Consider the following 18,173-nt stretch of genomic DNA (forward strand, 5'->3'; position numbering starts at 1 on the left):
CAGCAGTCTTCTAGGCCTTGGGCTCTCCCCTTTCCCTGGCATAGAAATGTTATCAGGTCCCATAGGAGAAACAGAAAACTCTCATGTTACTAGTTACCCTTCTCCTGAACATCTTTGGCTTTGCTGTCTGTAGGTGAAATCTGGCTCTCCTCAAGGGATCTTCCTACCTTGTACCCTTACAGCCTTTTCACCTGGGCCTCCTTATGTCTCCCTTACAGATCCTGAAGACAGAGATCTTTTCCTGCTTCCCTGGATCATTTTAGACCATTATTACTTCTCTGCTGAAAAGAGAACCCATCATCTCCTTGGAAACGTTAGTTTATATATTCTCAGATTATGTCACCTAGAATTAACCAACTTTCTTGTTTCTTTGTCTCAGCTAATAAAAATCGTAGCATCATTGTGGGTTGTTAACAGTATTTGTCTTTTCACTTCAAGTAATGCCTTAATTTTGGGTGGCTTCAACATAGAATCGAAAGTTCTTGCCTGGTTCAGCCACTATCTAACCCTTGGCTTCTTCCCCTTCATTTTTTCAACTTGTCTTTATTCTGTTCTTTTTCTCTCTGTTTTGTGTTACATGGCCTGGCTTTTTATTTTAATGACCCAAATATTTGTCATTTGTTTCTTGCATTTGAAGTACTTTTCAATACCATCCTTGACTGGAGATTCTTTGACACAGCCTTCCTTAACCACTACACAAGTACAACCATATACTTTATGGGGTTTCCCTTCTGGATCACTTTTATAGATGCATCATTCTTTTGTTGTCAACCTTAATTAGGTTGATCTGAAGTTGAGTGCAAAGTGCCTCAACAATAAATACACACACACACACACACACACACACACACCAATCACAATTAGATGCAAGCACATAAAAATGGACTGCTTAGCCCTTGTCTAACACTTTGACAACTTCAAAAAGGTTCATGTTATGCCTTCATGGAGGAGGGAAGTCTCCATTATGTCTTACAAAGCAGTGTTAACATCTATTACACCTCTAGCAGCAGTACCCTCCTAGCCATGGTGGTAGAGCACAACTAGGCTAAATCTTGAATGTACCCAAGCATTGGAGGCAGCAGGAGAAAGTGTGACACTTTAATCTCATCTCTGTTAAAGGCATCAGCTCTATATATCGAGTTTCCCACCACCTACTCACACTGCCAATGCCATCTTCATAGTATATTCTCTAAATCCAACAAAATTTTCTACTGTAGATTTCTACATTTGATCCTCTGTTCTCTACGCATCCTCATAATGTTCACACTTGCTCAGCATGGAAGTCATAGACCATCATGCATCATGGTGATTTCTGCAGAGGGCCTCTATTACCTCCTTTGCTCTTTCAGTCAGAATTTCTAAGTACTAGTTCACCTGCTTTCTGTTCATTGTCATCATTTCCAGGTGGCTGAGTTTTATTCAGTAGAAACCCACCACACCATATTTTCTGGTCCTCAGTCAATTATCAGCCTCAAAGGGAGTTCACACAGGTGCCATCTTGCTTTCTGACTCAACCTGTTTGTTTCCTAGGCTTTGGGAATCTTCACTTGTATAATTTAGTATTCTTTGTGAGTTTCTTATAGTTCTTGGATATATATATATAGTCATTGATAGCATGTCTATAATGTCAAATTGAGTACGGTGTTCTTTGTGGTCTATAAATGTATCAGTTTTTCTTAGAAACTATCTCACAAGTATATGTCAAAAGCAAACAAAAAAAACTTAGAATTTTTAACCTCAAATCCATTCATCTCTTTTTTTTCTTTTTTCTTTTTTTTCATCTCTTTCCACATAGAAAAACACCAGTGTTTTCTGGGATGCTGAGACTGTTCAGCAGGTGAGAGTACTTTCTGTCCAAGCAGATGAGGCTGAGTTTCTTGAGCACTGATGAGAAACCCAGGCATGTTCTGTGTGCTTAGAACCCCAGTGTTGGGGAATGGAGATGAAATGGGTGGACGCTGAGCGTTTACTGGTCAGCCAAGGGCCCTTAGACAAATATAGGAGTACTCTTCCTCAGCTATCAGTTATGCATCTTCCAATCACACTGCAAGTGTTTTCTGTGAGCCCACCACTCAGAGGAAGGGCTCTGGAGTAAACAGTTGAGCTTCCTTTATCTCTTTGGTCTTAGTACCTTCTTTTCCAACCTTTCTTTCTCTTACACTTGCTCTCAGTTTTCCCCATGTACTCCATCAATATATCTTGCTAGCACTGCCTGCAAATATAGCCCCTTGAACTGTTTTTCATTTCCCTCACTAGGATGTGAGGTCCATGAAGCCAAGGACTTTGTCATGTTTGCTCCTGCTCTAAAATCTAGAGCTATCATACTAGCCAGATCCAGGTTGTTGCTGAATGGCTTTCACATGTTTAAATAGCTGATAGGGAGGGATGACCAAGCTAGCTCAGTCAGTCAATAGAGTCTCAAGGGAGGGAGTGAGGATTGAAAAGAAAGAAAAACAATTAGAGAAAATTATAACATGACTCCAGCCTGTACTAAGGCAGATGCAGCTTTATTTTTCTCCAGTCTGCTTTTATATCATTTTAGTTACATCCAGAAAACATGGTCAGTTCTTAGATCAAAGACAAAGTAATCAAGCGAAGTAGTAAACAAAGAGATCACACAAGATAGTAATTGGGAAAAGTAGTAAGCAAAAAGATCACATAAGGAAGTAACTCAGCAAAGTAGTAAACAAAGCCCCATGGTCACTGTTTCTAATATTCTGATCTGAGCCTACTTCCTTGTGCAAGTCCAATGATAAATGCCAAATTCCTAGAAGTGACACTAAAAGCTCTCAGGAGTGGGACTTTAGATGAAATGCCTAACAGTGGGGAGAGGGAACTTGTAGAGTCTGCCTGCAGTAGAAAGACAGAGCATCAAGCAGAGGAATGGGGTTGCCACCCCACAGTCAAAAACTCTGACCCATTATTGTTCCTGTCTAAAAAAAAAAAAAAAAAAAAAAAAAAAAAAAAAAAAAAAAAAAAAAAAAAAACCTACAGAAAAAATAATAGAGAAGAACCTGAGGGAAGCGAGGTCCAGTGACAGCCTAACTGGGATCTAACTCAAGGGGTGGCTCCAAGGCCTGACACTATTATTGATGCTATGGTGTGCTTACAGACAGGAGCCTAGCATGGCTGGCCTCTGAGAGATCCAACAAGCACATACTTACTGAGATAGAGCAGAAACTTACACCCAACCAATGGACTGAAGTCAGAACTCCCTGTGGTTGAATTAGGGAAAGACTGGTAGAATCTGAGAAGGAGGGCTACCTCATAGAAAGAACAGCAATTTCAACTAACCTGTACCCCTGAGATATCTCAGACACTGAGGTATCAACCAGGAATCATACCAGAGCTGGTCCAAGGCCCCGACAAATATACAGCAGAGGACGCCTGTCTGACCTCAGTGAGAGAAGCACCTAACCGTTCTAGAGATTTGAGGCCCCAGGGATTAGGGAGGCCTGGGGGTAGGCATACTCTTGGGGGTTGGGGAAGGAGGAATGGGATGAGAAACTGTGGGAGGGTGGACCAGGAGGGAGAAATGACTGGACTGTAAAAAAATAAAATAAAAGTAATTTTAAAAAGACTTTTATTTCTGGATTATGTATGTGAGTATGAATCTGTGTGAGAATATATGCTATCCCTGTAAGTTCAGGTGCCTGTGGAAGCCTGAAGAGGTTTATGCATTCCTTGAGTTACAGGGCATTGTGAGCTATACGGCGTGGTCTCTAGGAACCTAATTCAGGTCTTCTGTAACAGAAGTAATGAGTCATTTCTCTAGCTACAAATGATTGGGTATGGTTTTTTTTTTTTAATAAAATTTTGTGGATTAGAAAAGAAATGTAAAATAAAATTTTCAGCATCCATAAGTAAAGTTTTATTGCCACTCAGCCATACCCTCTCACTTACATTTTCTGTAGCTGTCGGTTTGTTTCATCCTGACAGTTGAGAAGAATCATTTTAACAGGGATTTTGATGGATGGTAAAGCTGAAAAATTCACAAGCTAGCCTGCTATAGGAATGTTTGCTGACCTCTGCCATGGATTAACAGTCTCTCACAGTGGCTAGCATCTAACATTGGTCTTCTCATGAATTCCAAGAGAAATCTCATAACTACATCTGGGAGCCTTACATTAAATGGCTATTTCAGAACAAACTTCTGTTCCAATCCCCAGTTCACTGCAGAGGTCTGGCTCCACTCCATGACTATCTCTGAAGCTGTAGAATAGGGAAAATAATTCCCACTGGGTCAAGCATGTGGCATAGGCGAGGGGACTACTTCTCAGCTATGACTAAGATGTTGCAAGAAGAATAGTGTGAGTAGAATCTCTGCTTTAAAGCAAGCAAACAAAATTGTCATCTACATGACTTCTTTTTCTGTTTCAAGATAGTATGCAATAAAATACTATGTTTTAGTGCTTTTGGGAATTGAGAAAAATATAATTTTCATTCAGTTTAGTATTATGCCAATAATTGGTACCTTAAGCAATGCTTGCCTTGAATAGGACATTTGTTGTTTTTTCAATCTGTGGACTTCAAGTATATGTGACCATTGCTTGGTAAGCCAGTTGTTCTGGAATATACAGAAGTTACTCTCCTATCTGAGGATACCTTGGATAGATGCCACAATGCACCGCTTGTACATCCTATCTTTTTGGCAGCACTCAGGCTTTATCCTGACTCAAGGTCTCATTCCAGCTTTCTCTCTTTATGTGAGAATTAAGCATACTTCATCCAAAATGGGATGCTTTCTGCTTCAAATCCTCATCATTTTCAGCCAGTTCATGGTCTTTCCATAGGGTAGATTAATGGGAAATAGGAGAGTATTGATTTTTGATCAAACTATATACCTGCAACTCTCCCAACAGAGGAAAGCCTTTGGAAACCACTTAGAAGACATGATCCAGTAATCTTCATTTGCTCAGATTAATGTGTTCAGATTAATAAAGTTTATTAATACCAATTTGGTGTATCTCTTGGCTTGGGGAACCATCATGGAATCTGAGATATCATAGGAGTGTAGAGGCATTGGTAATTATTCTAACTCAGTAGCTTATTAGTTCTCTATCCTGGAAATCACACGGAAATACTTGACTCATTGAAATATTTCTTATCACGATGTCACACTGTAGGAGGTTTTATGAACCGAGGTAAAATTAGAGTTATTTTGAAAAATCACACAAGTGCTTTGTAAGATGGAAGCTGTTATTTCTTTATTGATTATTTCAATTAAAAAGATTGGTTTGAGAATTAGATTTTGATATACTAGACAAGTTAGCAAAGTGCAAAACTTTTTTAAACTGTTCTTTGCTAGCATTTTCCTTTTTAAAATAACAATACTTTATTCATAATTTTGACATTTCTTTTCTTTTCATATCATCTCATTGAGAATTCTCCTTAATAGGGAAGTTATTTTACAAAAGAAATTACATTTTTATGTGAGTGACTAAAAAGAAATATCTAAGTGCCAAAGGGTAAAAGTAAGCTTTTATGCCTTTGAGACTATTAACTGTCGATGTAAATTATTTTACTATTGATGTCCTGAATAACTGTGGCCTAATCCTGAAGCTGTGTCTAGTGCCACATTGTTATATATGTCTCCTAGAATAAAGTGTAGCTCACACAAAACCTTTGAACTCTGAAATATCTTATTAAAAACATGTCTAAAAATATCTTAAAAATAACTATTAATTCTACTAGTAGATTCCTTTTGCATCTTTGACAAAGGTCACGACCAGTGAGCACATGAAATGAAGGCTCTTAGTAGGACTGACAAGATGATTGGCAAGCAATGATAATTAAAGACTATGCCTCTGTATAGTATTTAATACATACTTGATTTTAAAGTTTTTCTTGGCATAATGGTGTCCATGATTTCTAGTGTTATAACAGTGATAGTCTCTGTGCCTATATCTTCCCAATCTCTCTCTCTCTCTTTCTCTCTCTCTCTCTCTCTCTCTCTCTCTCTCTCTCTCTGTGTGTGTGTGTGTGTGTGTGTGTGTGTGTGTGTGTGTGTGTGTGTGTGTGTGTTTCTCTCCAGGACATACAGATAGACACAAATACTTTTGGAAGAATTCAGTATTATTACTACCAAACAAAAAAGAAAAAGGAAGGAAGAAATTATTGCTATCCAGTAGTCTCAAAATCCATTATATTAAAAAGGGACCACAGAAAGCTGTTTCACAGGTAGATTGATAATGGAAATGTAGTTAACTCTCAAGGAGGATGGCCAGGTTTGGCATAGTCCCATGAGGAAATTTGCTGATCTTAGGCCAATAGCCAGAGGAGTGCTATTAGAAATTAGGAAAAATAAATATTAGAATACAGTTAGGAACGATGCCAGTTTAGTTCTCATCCCTCATCAAAGAAACGGTCGGCCATTACAGGAAGCCACATCAAATCATATCATAAAATTGTGCCAAGCCTCAATTGGAACATCTATAGTGCACCTCTATGGGTACCTGAGTACCTAATGCTCAGGGACTATTACAGGAAAGGAGATGAAAACACTGTGAGAGCTAGAACAGGAATTTTATTGTGAGATTGTCTCCAAAAAATATCACAGAAGCACTACCTATAAAGTCTTACCAACATAGCTGCTTAAACACGACCCAAACAAGTATGATAGTAGTATACGTGCCAACATGAATTCACAGGCCTCCACCCCAGTCTAGGACTTATAGGAAACTGAAGGTTGTTGTTAGTGTAAGAAATAATCTCCAGAAGACCACACCAGTTGGTTATCCAATACCAAATTATCAGCCCTGAAAACATATACATACAGGTAATATTATAAGGGCTAAATAAGTCATATTTTTACATTTAGAATTATATACTTATATGTTTAACAATACATATTTAGGAACACATATACACACACTACAACAATTAAAGAAAAGGGCCACAATTTGGAGACAGGTAGAATTTGAAAGGGAAAAGGCAAAGTAGGGAAATAATATAATCATATTACAGTCTCAAAAATAAAATCATGTAATTAAACAAAATATAAACTTAGTGAAGGTTCTAGCCATTTATGCGAATTCCAATACTATCTGCTAAAGCTACCCTTGTAGAAATTCCAAGGCTATGTAGTGGCAAAATATGTAGTTTACAGAAAGACCTAGAGAATTTTGTTCTTAGAGAGTCCTCCTCCCTGAGCAGGGTTTGTCTGCATTAATTTTAATGGTAATATGATGTTCGGAAACCTCAACATAAAGAGAATAGAAACAGATTGAAACCAAGAACAAAACACATAGAGAAAGTAATGAGCAGCCCTCATGTGTGTGGCCCAATTGTCAACAATAAATGATTCCAGGATCCCATGTTCCACCAGATTGTCCTCATGTTATATCCTTTGTCTCTGCTAGAAATCTATTCTGGACAACTTCTAAGATTGTTTCACTGTGAACCCCCCAGGCATAGTCCAGGGTGCATCCACAGAAGCAAACCTATTACATGTTGCTGGACTAAGATGTTGATCAGTTGAGGTCTTTTAAGACTGTGGGAGAAGCTGGCCAACTAAGAGTACAAAAATTTTATGCTTAGCCACAGTAGGGACCAAGCCTTAGTCATAGCATGTTCACTCTTGGGTAAAACACTTAAACTGCATCACACCATGACAAGGAATACACTGTGCCACCCTTTGCCACATGACCTATGCTGATAGCATATAAATATCCTACAGTCAACTTTAACATAGCTTCCTCTGATCAAAACTACAAATAGGCAGCATGGATGGTGAATCTATGCAGAATTCTGACACAGCAATGTAAGTTTGCCAAGGGCACTCTTGACTTTCTGTCTTAGCCTTACAGTCATTGTAGCCATTTCATAGTTATCACATGTGCTTACGTTTTGAGTATCAGATGAAAGGAGCTACAGAGAAACCACTATCACCAACATATGAGAAGGATGAGAAAAAGTTGATGCTAGTTGTAACTTTTAATACTGTTTTGGGACCATAGACAAAGCTGAGGATTCCTGAGGCAGAAAGTGTACTAAGTTACCAACAATGACTACATATATTTGAAGTTATTAATTAATCTTTCTGTGTCTTTGTCATTATCTATAGCATGTACCATTTTGTAAGCAGGAAAAAAATAACATTTTTCTTTTAAATCTACTTCAATTTCTTCTATCACACAGAACTTTGAATTACATTTAATACAAAATTATATTGAAGAACCAGTTCTTGATCAAGAATGCATGTCCTGTCTAGAAAAATATGCGGAGTACTATATTTTAAAAGTTATTCTGCAAACTAATCTATGCATTAGATTTAATATTCAACCAAATCTTACTTACTTGGAAAGCAATACTGATGAAGAACAAATTAGATAATATACCTCCTGTTTCTACACTAGAGTAACCAAGGAAGTGTGGCATTTGCACAGATCCCAGAAGCTCTGTGTTTACTCTTAGTCTTAATTTCAATTGTTTTCTTTTTTTTTAAGAGTGTTAAGATAATTCAGTAGGAAAAAATAATTTTTCAATCCATGGTTTGGAATAAGTGCATATCCACAAAAACAATGAAGTTAGACTTCCCTGTCTCATATAATATAAAGAATTAATTCAAAATTATTAAAAATTTAACTATAATAGTCAACAAAAGCTACCAAATAAGATTTGAAGACAATAAAACCACCAAGTTACTGTTTTGAGATTGCTGTTGATTGTTTTTGTGGTTGGTGTCAAGCCATGGTGTGCATATGGAGAACTTTAAGGAGTTGTCATCTTCTACCATGTGGGTCCCAGAGAACAGACTCAGGCAAGTGCCTTTACCACTTAGCCATCTTACTAGCCCCATAGTTACTCCTTTCTTTTTTTAAAAAAAATCAGACATTAATTTTATTGGTATAAATGTTTGTGTATATACATACACATATAAATATACATATGCAGAACATGTGTGTGCCTGGTGGCCATGGAGGTAAAAAGAGGCAGTTCAATTTCCCTAGAACTGAAATTAGGAATCTTATTGAGCCAGTATATGGTTGCTGAGAACCCCAAACCCATGTCCTCTTATTGAGCATCAAGTGCTCTTAAATACTGGTCCATCTCTTAAATTTACATTTACTCTTAAAGCTGAAATACATGAATCACACATTCCTTTTCCAATAACCCCACATGCATCCAGGTGATGTAGTTACCCAAATTGCTTCAGCTGTTGGGTATATAATATTATTCTAGTTGAGTCTTCAGTTTTACATATATCACCACTTTTTCACTGCTGTAGAGTATTAGAAAACTCATACTATTAACACAGTTCAAAACAAAACACCTGCATATTGTCAACAGTATGCTCAGTGCTATTTGTCTTTCCGTGATGCAGAAATGAATGATACATACCTACAAACATGTGGTTTTCCTTGAAGAGATACATGATTTACAACATCTGGTCCTCAGACTATCAACATCAACACTGAGTAACTTAAGTGTATTATTAATCTACTGAGACAGAAACTCGGTGTTTGAAGACTTCGGGGAAGAAGGGACATAGTAATTGAAGTCTTAACAAGTTCTTTGGATGACTCAAATGTTTGTTAACATTGGATAGTTACTGGTTTGAGAGACAGGGAAAAAATAGTTATCAATTTATTACACTGCAAGGTAGAATATGGTAAATGTCCCAAGATTTCTAGAAAGTACTAACCTATAGAATATAAAAAGTATAACTAGCATTGTTTTTTAAATATTGTAATATACAGGTTTTTTTAAAAAAAATTCTTTGTTGTGTTTCTGAAGAGTATTTTGTTTGGAATAAAATCCCTTCTCTCTCTTTATAATAAAGAACATTATTATAGGTCTCCTATAAAAGGACATGAATCTCTTGTTGCTTTGTTGATGATGAATCATTAGCAGAACCACAAATCTAAAGGGTAGAAATGAAGTACTCAGAATTCTTTTTATATCCAATTTGTTTGAATAGGAGGTGATCCAGATATCCATATTTTAATTCATACTTTGCATAAATTCTATCATCTTCACTAAAAACTTTTTTCTTCTAAGTGTCTTTAATTTACCAAAGGGAGGTGCGGCATTTTGTAGTACACATGGAAGCATCAGCTCAGCCGTATGTACTTTGGGGCAAGTTGCTTAGCATCTATAATTGGCCCAAATTTCCTTATAACATTTGATGAATAAATAAGATCTGATTCATAAACTATTGATGGCATTGGAGAACATACTATTTTTGACAAGTATACTATGTATTAAGACTTTTAAAACTACCAGTACAGTTCTGTTTCTTTCTATGGATTTTCTTCTTCTGACCTTGAATGTCAATAATATTGAACATTTTCTAACATTAAAGACCATATAGAAACTTAGTACCCTAGACATTTTCTAAAATATGTATGTATATACATACATATTCACGTATGTATGTAAATATATATGCACATGTGTATATCCCAAATAGACATAATATACAACAAAGCATAATCCCCAGTACCAAGAATGGGTTGTGTCTTTTTGAATCATTAGTCAAGCGGGCCCCATATTCCCCACCTCCGACATCACAGGCTATTGCCAGCGCTATTGGTTACCATCCTCACCTTGACAATAAGGACTTCTATTGCTGAAGATACCACATAATTATGTGACCAAGTGTGGAGAAACTAAGCTGGTGCTCATCCAGAAGCTTCACTGGTACTGCTAGCATCCATGCAGCTGGAAGGTGCTATACGCACTACCAATACGACCAAGCTATGAACCTAAAACCTAGAACAGTATCCCTTCCGGAAGATATACTAGTACATTAATGATACAGTGCTATTGGAATCACCAACAGGTTTTTGTTGTTTTTATTTTTTGCTTAAGTTTCTCGGGTCTCCTCTAGGAGATAGAACTCTCATACTTAACATTACTGAAAAAGACATGAACCTAAGACTATATAGGTTCCTAAGTCCACAGGATAAAATGTCCTACTTTTTTTTCTACTAAATGAGCTTAACAATTAAAAGATTCCCAATGACATATTTCAGAGAAACTTCTTCTTGCAGTAGATGGTAATTAACACAAGGGCCCACACATGGGCAATGTATATATATATATATATATATATATATATATATATATGTGTGTGTGTGTATGTGTGTGTGTGTGTGTGTGTGTGTGTGTGTGTATGATAGATAGAAAGATATCTTAGGGAAGTCAATTGTAAATAGAATGTCTTTATCAAACCTTTTTCCTCAAGATCAGGATCTATGCAGAACAGGAGTCTGAAAGAGTATATGAGCCAGAGGTAGTGGATGACTCCAAAGAAGCAGCATCTTCCAGAGACCACAGGTCTAATGCAGTGTGATCATACAGATCCACGACAGCATGCATAAGACCTGCATAATCCAAGCTAGGCAACATCTCAGAGTACCACCAAGAAGTGGCCACAAGATGCATTCCTAACACGAAAACAGTTTACAATTAATACCTGCTTAGCAAGGGAAAGTAGACTCTCTCCAGTGGAATGAAAATAGGACTTACAGCCTTAACCCAGGGAAGACCTCAGGCTCCCACAGGAGTACATGGCCAACAGCAAATGGACTTCAGGGGTTGTTTTTGTTTCAGTTTGTTTGTTTGATTTTGTTTGTGTTATTCCTATTCTTTTGTTACTGTTATTTTGTTTTCATTTGACTTTTTTTTTCTTTTTGGTTTTTCTTTTATTTGTTAGTTTGTTTATTTCTACTGGCATATTGAGAAAGTGTTAGTTCACCTGTAATGCCATGACACCACAGCACAGATAATCAATACAAATTCCCTTTCCAGGGTTCCGTAGTCTGAGAAGTCTGGGGCTAGGATAACTGTGGACTTGGTGTCTGGGGAGGAGCTGCTCTCTTTCTTCTTATGTACCTGCCCTCCCCAGGGAGGGAGAGACACATTGTGTCCTCACAAAATAAAAGCTACAGAAAGGTAAAGGTTCACAGGTTTCTGCCATCTTTTCTAAAGCACGAACATGGTTCTGGAGGCAGAGGCATTGTTGTTTAATCCCTTTGCAAAGGTCCCACCCCATAATATTACCACAGGTGAGGTTGAATTTCAACAAAAAATTTGCAATAAACACTTTGCCTTGCTGATTTTGAGCAAATGATAATTTTCTAATAGGAGATAATTGTCTACATAGGATAATTTTAAAATGGGAGATACATACATAGAAACAACATCAAACTTTCCAGTTAGGGAGAAAAACAAAATATCAAATTGCCCCAGTCCTAGTGTAAAATGTAGAGAAATGATAGTTGGCAAGAGAACTTTGAAGTCATATGAGTTGTTTACAAACTTTGTAGATTCATTGGAAAGTACCCACTAACACACTCGAGAATTTTTATGTAAGAAAATGACCACAATAATCAAACATCAAGGAACTTATTTTGATCTTTATATTTAGTCAGTGATCTGGAATAATCTGAATATATCTCATTAAGAAAATATATAATCAGAGCACAACACACTAGAGTATATATAGATTATGAAAAAGCTTTGCAAAGTAACAATTTAGAACTGTGTCATCATTTAAAACATATACTTTATACAATATAAGATTAAAACGTATAAACTAATCTCAACATACATAGTATAGTATATGTGTGTGTTGTCTTATAGAAATGTTGTTATTGAGGAATACAAGTATATTATTTAACAGTTATGAGAACCAAACCCTGGATACATATATATATCTATATCCATGAGTTATTGGAAAAGGAAGTGTATTAGTCAGGGTTCTCTTGACTCACAGAATTTATGGGTAGTCTCTGTATAGTAAGGGAATTTGTTGATGACTTAGAGTCTATAGTCCAACTCCCAACAATGGTCAGCAGCAGCTGTGAATGGAAGTCCAAGGATCTAGCAGTTGCTTAGTCCCACAAGGCAAGCAGGCGAAGAAGAGAGAGTGAATCTTCCTTTTTCCAATGTCCTTATATAGGTCTCCAGCAGAAGGTGTGGCCCAGATTAAAGGTGTGTGCCACCTCGACTGAATCTGGGACTTACTTCCTTTGTCCCAGATGACCTTGAACTCAGAGATCTCCCTATCTTAATCTTCTGAGATTCATAGCCACTCTGGCTGAAGATCTCCATGCCAAGACCCAGGTCAGACACTTGTATCTCCCAGCCTCCAGATCAGGATCGCAGGTGAGCCTTCCGATTCTGGACTGTAGTTCATTCCAGATAGAGTCAAGTTCATAGCCAGGGATCGCCGCTACCTGAAGATAATATGAAGAAGAGAGTATCCCTCATTTATGCTGGTGTTCTTACTCCAGAGCGTAGTGATAACAGAAAGAGCAGTTTTGTTTTCTTTAAGAATTGTTTGATACAGGTCTAGAAAAACGGCTCAGTGGTGAAGAACACCTGTTACTTTTCCAGAAGACCTGGGTTTGGGGCCCAGCATCCACATGGCTGCTCCTTACTGTCTGTAATTGTGCTGCGCCAGGGGGTCTGATATCCTTTTCTGTCCTCTATGTACACCAGGCATACTTGTGCACAGACACATCTAAGCAAAACTTGAATATACTTAAAAAAAACAATAATTTAAAATATTTGATCTTACAATGCCATGATTTTTATGATATAATAGCTTGGGAAGTTTGGAGGCTTAGACTTGACTGTGTGAGTAGCACAGTTTTGTAATCGATCTTGACAAACTACCAATTCAGGAAACATCTTGGGAGGACAGAGGCATTAGGGATGGAGAGCCCTAGAGTGCCTTATTTATTACTCTGAGTGTGTGCTTTGTTAACATGTATTTTCTCCACAGCGAGTGTTCATGCTTTACTTGTGTGAGTTAACACTATGCTGTCAACTAAGCCTGGTGGCACAAATATATTAGTTTTAGAATTTGGAGACTATAGCAGAAGGATTCTGAGGTTTAGGTCAGTCTAGACTGCAGAGAGTAACTTCCTTTCTCCTCTAAAGGCATTTATTTACAATCATTATTCACACTCAAGACGGGCGTGGACCTTATGAGTATATGCTGTATCACTGAACTACATCTCTAGTGCTTATTGCACATTTTATTTTGAGGTAAGTTGCCAAATTTTGCCTGTAACTCACTCTGTCTCCCAAGCAGGAGTACTCATACTCTTGAAGTAGCCAAGAATTGGTTCTGTTTCCTGCCCTCTCCACTAAACAACAGTTCCTGGCACCAACGTTGCAGGCACGATAGTTGTAATTTGTTTGAGCGTGCTGACTGTGTATTAGCAGAATAAGACGCTCTGACTTAAGGAGATCTGTCATTCCATTCCGTGAGAGTATTGACTTATAGTGGTCCCAACTAAGAAAGACAAGGTATAATCCACTGGTTCTTGTGAAATTCACCCACATTATCTCTTATTGCTCCTATAAACCATTAATTAAGGACCATTCAGAGGTTTTAGCTAGAGGGATGGGTGAAAGAATATCTTTATTCCCTACTTAGCAGAAGAAAGGTTTTAAAGTGGAAAATGAGCAGTTGATGATCGCCTTGCCAAGTATAATTAAGAAATCTCAGCAGCACTGGTTGTTCCAAGTGCTGGAAGGAAAATCTGCCGAAGGCTGAGATTTGGCCTTGGTGTAGCTCACACTAGAAACAGCATGCCACTTTTTCTGTCTAATTCTAATGATTGGAATAATCTGTAATCTCCTATAAATAGAATAGCATACTTTATGCTGGTGCCCCACAGCAAAAAGGCTTCCTTTGTCCTTCCTCTGATATTATGTAGGACCTGGGATCAGTTCCTCTATTCCATACCTCCCAATCCTCTAGGACCGCTCTGTTTTTAAGCCATCAATAACTTCTTGTATTCTACAGTTTGCTATGGCAATGTCTCAGCTTTTTGTAAACATTGGTTCATTTAGGAAAGCACCCCGACTTCTGTAAGAGAAACTGAGTGCTACGTTTCACAGCCATGAGAAGAAGACATTGAAAGTACTGGGAGATTCTTCGTCACTGAGGATGTTGGAGGATTTTTGTTTTATTTTATCTGGTTTGGGTTTTTTTTGACACAAGCAGCAACAGGTTGAGAATGTAAATACTTATAAGAAATAACTTGAGTCAGCGCCTATGCTAAGCCCACATTAGAACAGTTGAGAGCAAAGGAATAGTTGAAGTACAGAATGGAGGTTTTAGCATAGAAAAGAAATCACAGAGAATCTGCAGATAAAATGTTAGTGAAAAATAAACAGAATTATGAGAGTGGACTTACAGATCTCAAAGATGAATGTTGACTTGACATAGGATTGTATATGTTACTAAATAGGTGAATTTGCCTGTGTGTGAAGAATAGTTTCAAAAGACAAAGTGACCATGAACTTAAAATCACTTGCTTTTTATTTGTGATTTTTTCCCCTCCAGGACAACCTCATTCTATTAGGTTAATTGAGTCTTTGAGGGTTCTACCAGAGGAACTTGGCTTTATAGAAAGAAAAAGGCTAAAGGAGACAGAAACTGGGAACAAAAATATAGATTTGTTACATTAAAATCAGTTCCTTAGTATGGTCTTGTTTTATAAACTGGCCAATTTAAACATTTTCTTTGATGACAAGGTCCTTAACACAAGAGCCTGTGATTTGATTTGATACAACGAGGCCTACTGCAGAGTTGAGTTCAAAATAATGGCTTCCGATAATCATCGCTTAATAGCAGGGATGAACTGTTTTATAGTGATGGTGATAGATTTGGTTAAGAATGCTAATGAACTTATTTCTACTACACTCAGATACAAATTACCCCTTGAGCCAGTGATACTTCTGTTGTATGAGTTGCCTTTCCCAAAAATGATTATAATTGATCATGTCTAAAATGTATTTAAGAATCCCACCCATCACAATGAAATATTTGTGCAGATCCAGCCTCATCACCTTCCTCTCTCACTTCCTACAAAGTAAGGTGCATTCCAAATCCAATTGCTTATAATAGGCCTATTTATGACCCACATAACTGGCTCACACACAGTTACCAAAAGCTATAATTTAAAGAATTAAGTCCCTCTGGCAAAAGAAGACAAGAAACAGATTTACATGTGTGGATGGAGCAGAAAGCGCTGTTACATTTTAACGGGGAAAATTCAGGAAACCATTGGGACTTTGGAAAGTCAAAGATCTAGGGCAGTATAAGGAACACAGAGAAAGTCTGTTCGTAGGAGGAAGCAGGGGATAAAGAAAAGTTTGTAGGCAAATGTCATGGGAAGAAAAGAATGCAAAACCAACGAAATAGGTAGGGGCTTTATTGGAGATGATTTTATTTATTTTTTATTGTTGTTCCTTACTCATAACCTTTAGAAATTATCATATTAGGGGCCAAATTTCTCAGCATCAGGTATGGTTTCATGACCTCAGTTTTCCTGTGGCTTACCTCTGTTAGAGCCTGCACAATCATCTGGAAATGAGTTATAGAGGTTCTGACTTTTCCTCCTACCCTCTGCTGCATGCTTCAGAGACTCTAAGTGCAATCTAGCTGCACTTCTCTATAGCATTAATTTAGCTAAGACATACACCCCTGCTTTGCTTTATTCCAGGCTCTGCCCTCATTGTCTCCCCCGTGGGCTCAGAATTCTAGCTACACTGAGAGAGATCTTTGTTCCAAATCCTACTGTGAGAGAGTTGAAACCAAGACAGAAATCTATACCAGATGGACAGATTGAAAACTTGAAAGGTGAAATCAGATTGCAAACAACAATGCTTTGGTATTAGGAAGAGTTAAGACCTAGATAAAGGAAAACCGATTTTCTTCCTCTCAACTCAGTGACTTAGAAAAGGGTCTGGGAAATGCTTCTCAGTTTCTGGGTTAGTCCTTTAGAAAGGACAGAAAAACACAAAGTCAGTTCTGCAACCGCAGTGCTTTAAAGCCAAGTCAGTGGAAATGGAGCCCTTGGCACTCAGAGATGGTACCTGGCTCTCTGTGTTTCCCACCATGCTACAGTGGGTCTTTGTTGAAAATAGGTGGTCTTTTCCAGAGATCACTGCTGCTGTGTGTTGAAAAATTGAGAATGCTGTTGAAACACAATATGAATTTTTAAGCTTCCTAATAAGGAAAGTAATATGGCTGAATAATGTTCAGGCAGATTGCCTGTGACACTGTATTTGCTTTGTGTCCAACGCTATCTGGCACTGCGCTATTCCCCAGTACTGTGCACTGTGTTCTATTTAGTCTTAATCAAATGCACTTTATCATAAGTGTCACTTTAGTGCTTTGCCATTGTAGTTATATGTTTTTAAATAGTGAGCTCTCCGTAAGTGAATGATAAATGCTTTGGCTGGGAAAGCATATCATATGTCTGGGCTTGGGAATGTGTAGGCACCGGGTTTCATAGTCACATTAAGATAACCTGGAAATAGATTATATTGTTCTTTCTTTTATCCTGAATACTCTTTAATAAAGAAATAAAACGTTTATTTTTCTCATCAATGAGAAAACCAAGCAAGTATCTTTAGATTGCTCATGGAAGGCATTTGATCAGTTTCTAGAGCACATGAATGTTGATTAAAACTGTTGATAATAGATATTAAAAATCATTAAGCTTTTCAATTAATGTTTTCTATATGTGTCTCTATGTTTGTCTACATATGCCTGTGTAGACTAGAGTTACAGATGGTTGTGCGCTGCCTGATACAGTGCTGGGAGCCAAATTGGGACCCTCTCAAGGAATGGCAAATGATCCTAACCAGTGAGCCATCACTTTGGCACCTTAATACATGTTTATTTAATGAATCATTTTTATTGTAAAATGCATTTACTTATTATGGGGATGAATGAGTGCCATGGTGTATAGGAGGAGATCAGAGAACAACGTGAGGGAGTTGATTCTCTCCGTGCACCACTGTGGCTCCAGGGAATTGAAATCAGGTCATCGGGCTTGGTGGCAAAGACTTTTACCTGCTTCAGCTATGTTTGCTGAGCCCGATGAATTTTAGAACAAATAAGATGGAGATCTGAGGCTAGTATGATGGCTCGGCGTTTAAGCACACTTGTTATTCTTGTACAGTTCCCAAGTTCAATTCCTAGCATCTACATAGCAGCTAACAACTATATGTAATTCCATTTCCAGCAGGTTCCAATGTCCTCTGGCCTCCAGAGGCACTGCTCACATATTGTGCACAAACATACATGCAGGCAAAACACCCATATGCATAACATCAAACAAAATCTTGACTAAGTTCTCATATCATATTAAATATAAAGAATTAGCTATAAATCAGTGAGGAATTGACAGTTA

The 18,173-nt window shown here is 37.6% G+C and overlaps 1 protein-coding gene across 12 annotated transcripts in view; it reads left to right on the plus strand.

Annotated features, from left to right (window-relative positions):
- Nucleotides 1–18,173, plus strand: part of Macrod2 (mono-ADP ribosylhydrolase 2) — a 1,997,664-nt gene that overhangs the window by 979,047 nt on the left and 1,000,444 nt on the right. The gene's annotated exons all lie outside the window — the stretch shown is intronic.

The sequence above is a fragment of the Mus musculus genome, chromosome 2 (assembly GCF_000001635.26).
Source record: "Mus musculus strain C57BL/6J chromosome 2, GRCm38.p6 C57BL/6J".
NCBI classification, from domain to species: domain Eukaryota; kingdom Metazoa; phylum Chordata; class Mammalia; order Rodentia; family Muridae; genus Mus; species Mus musculus.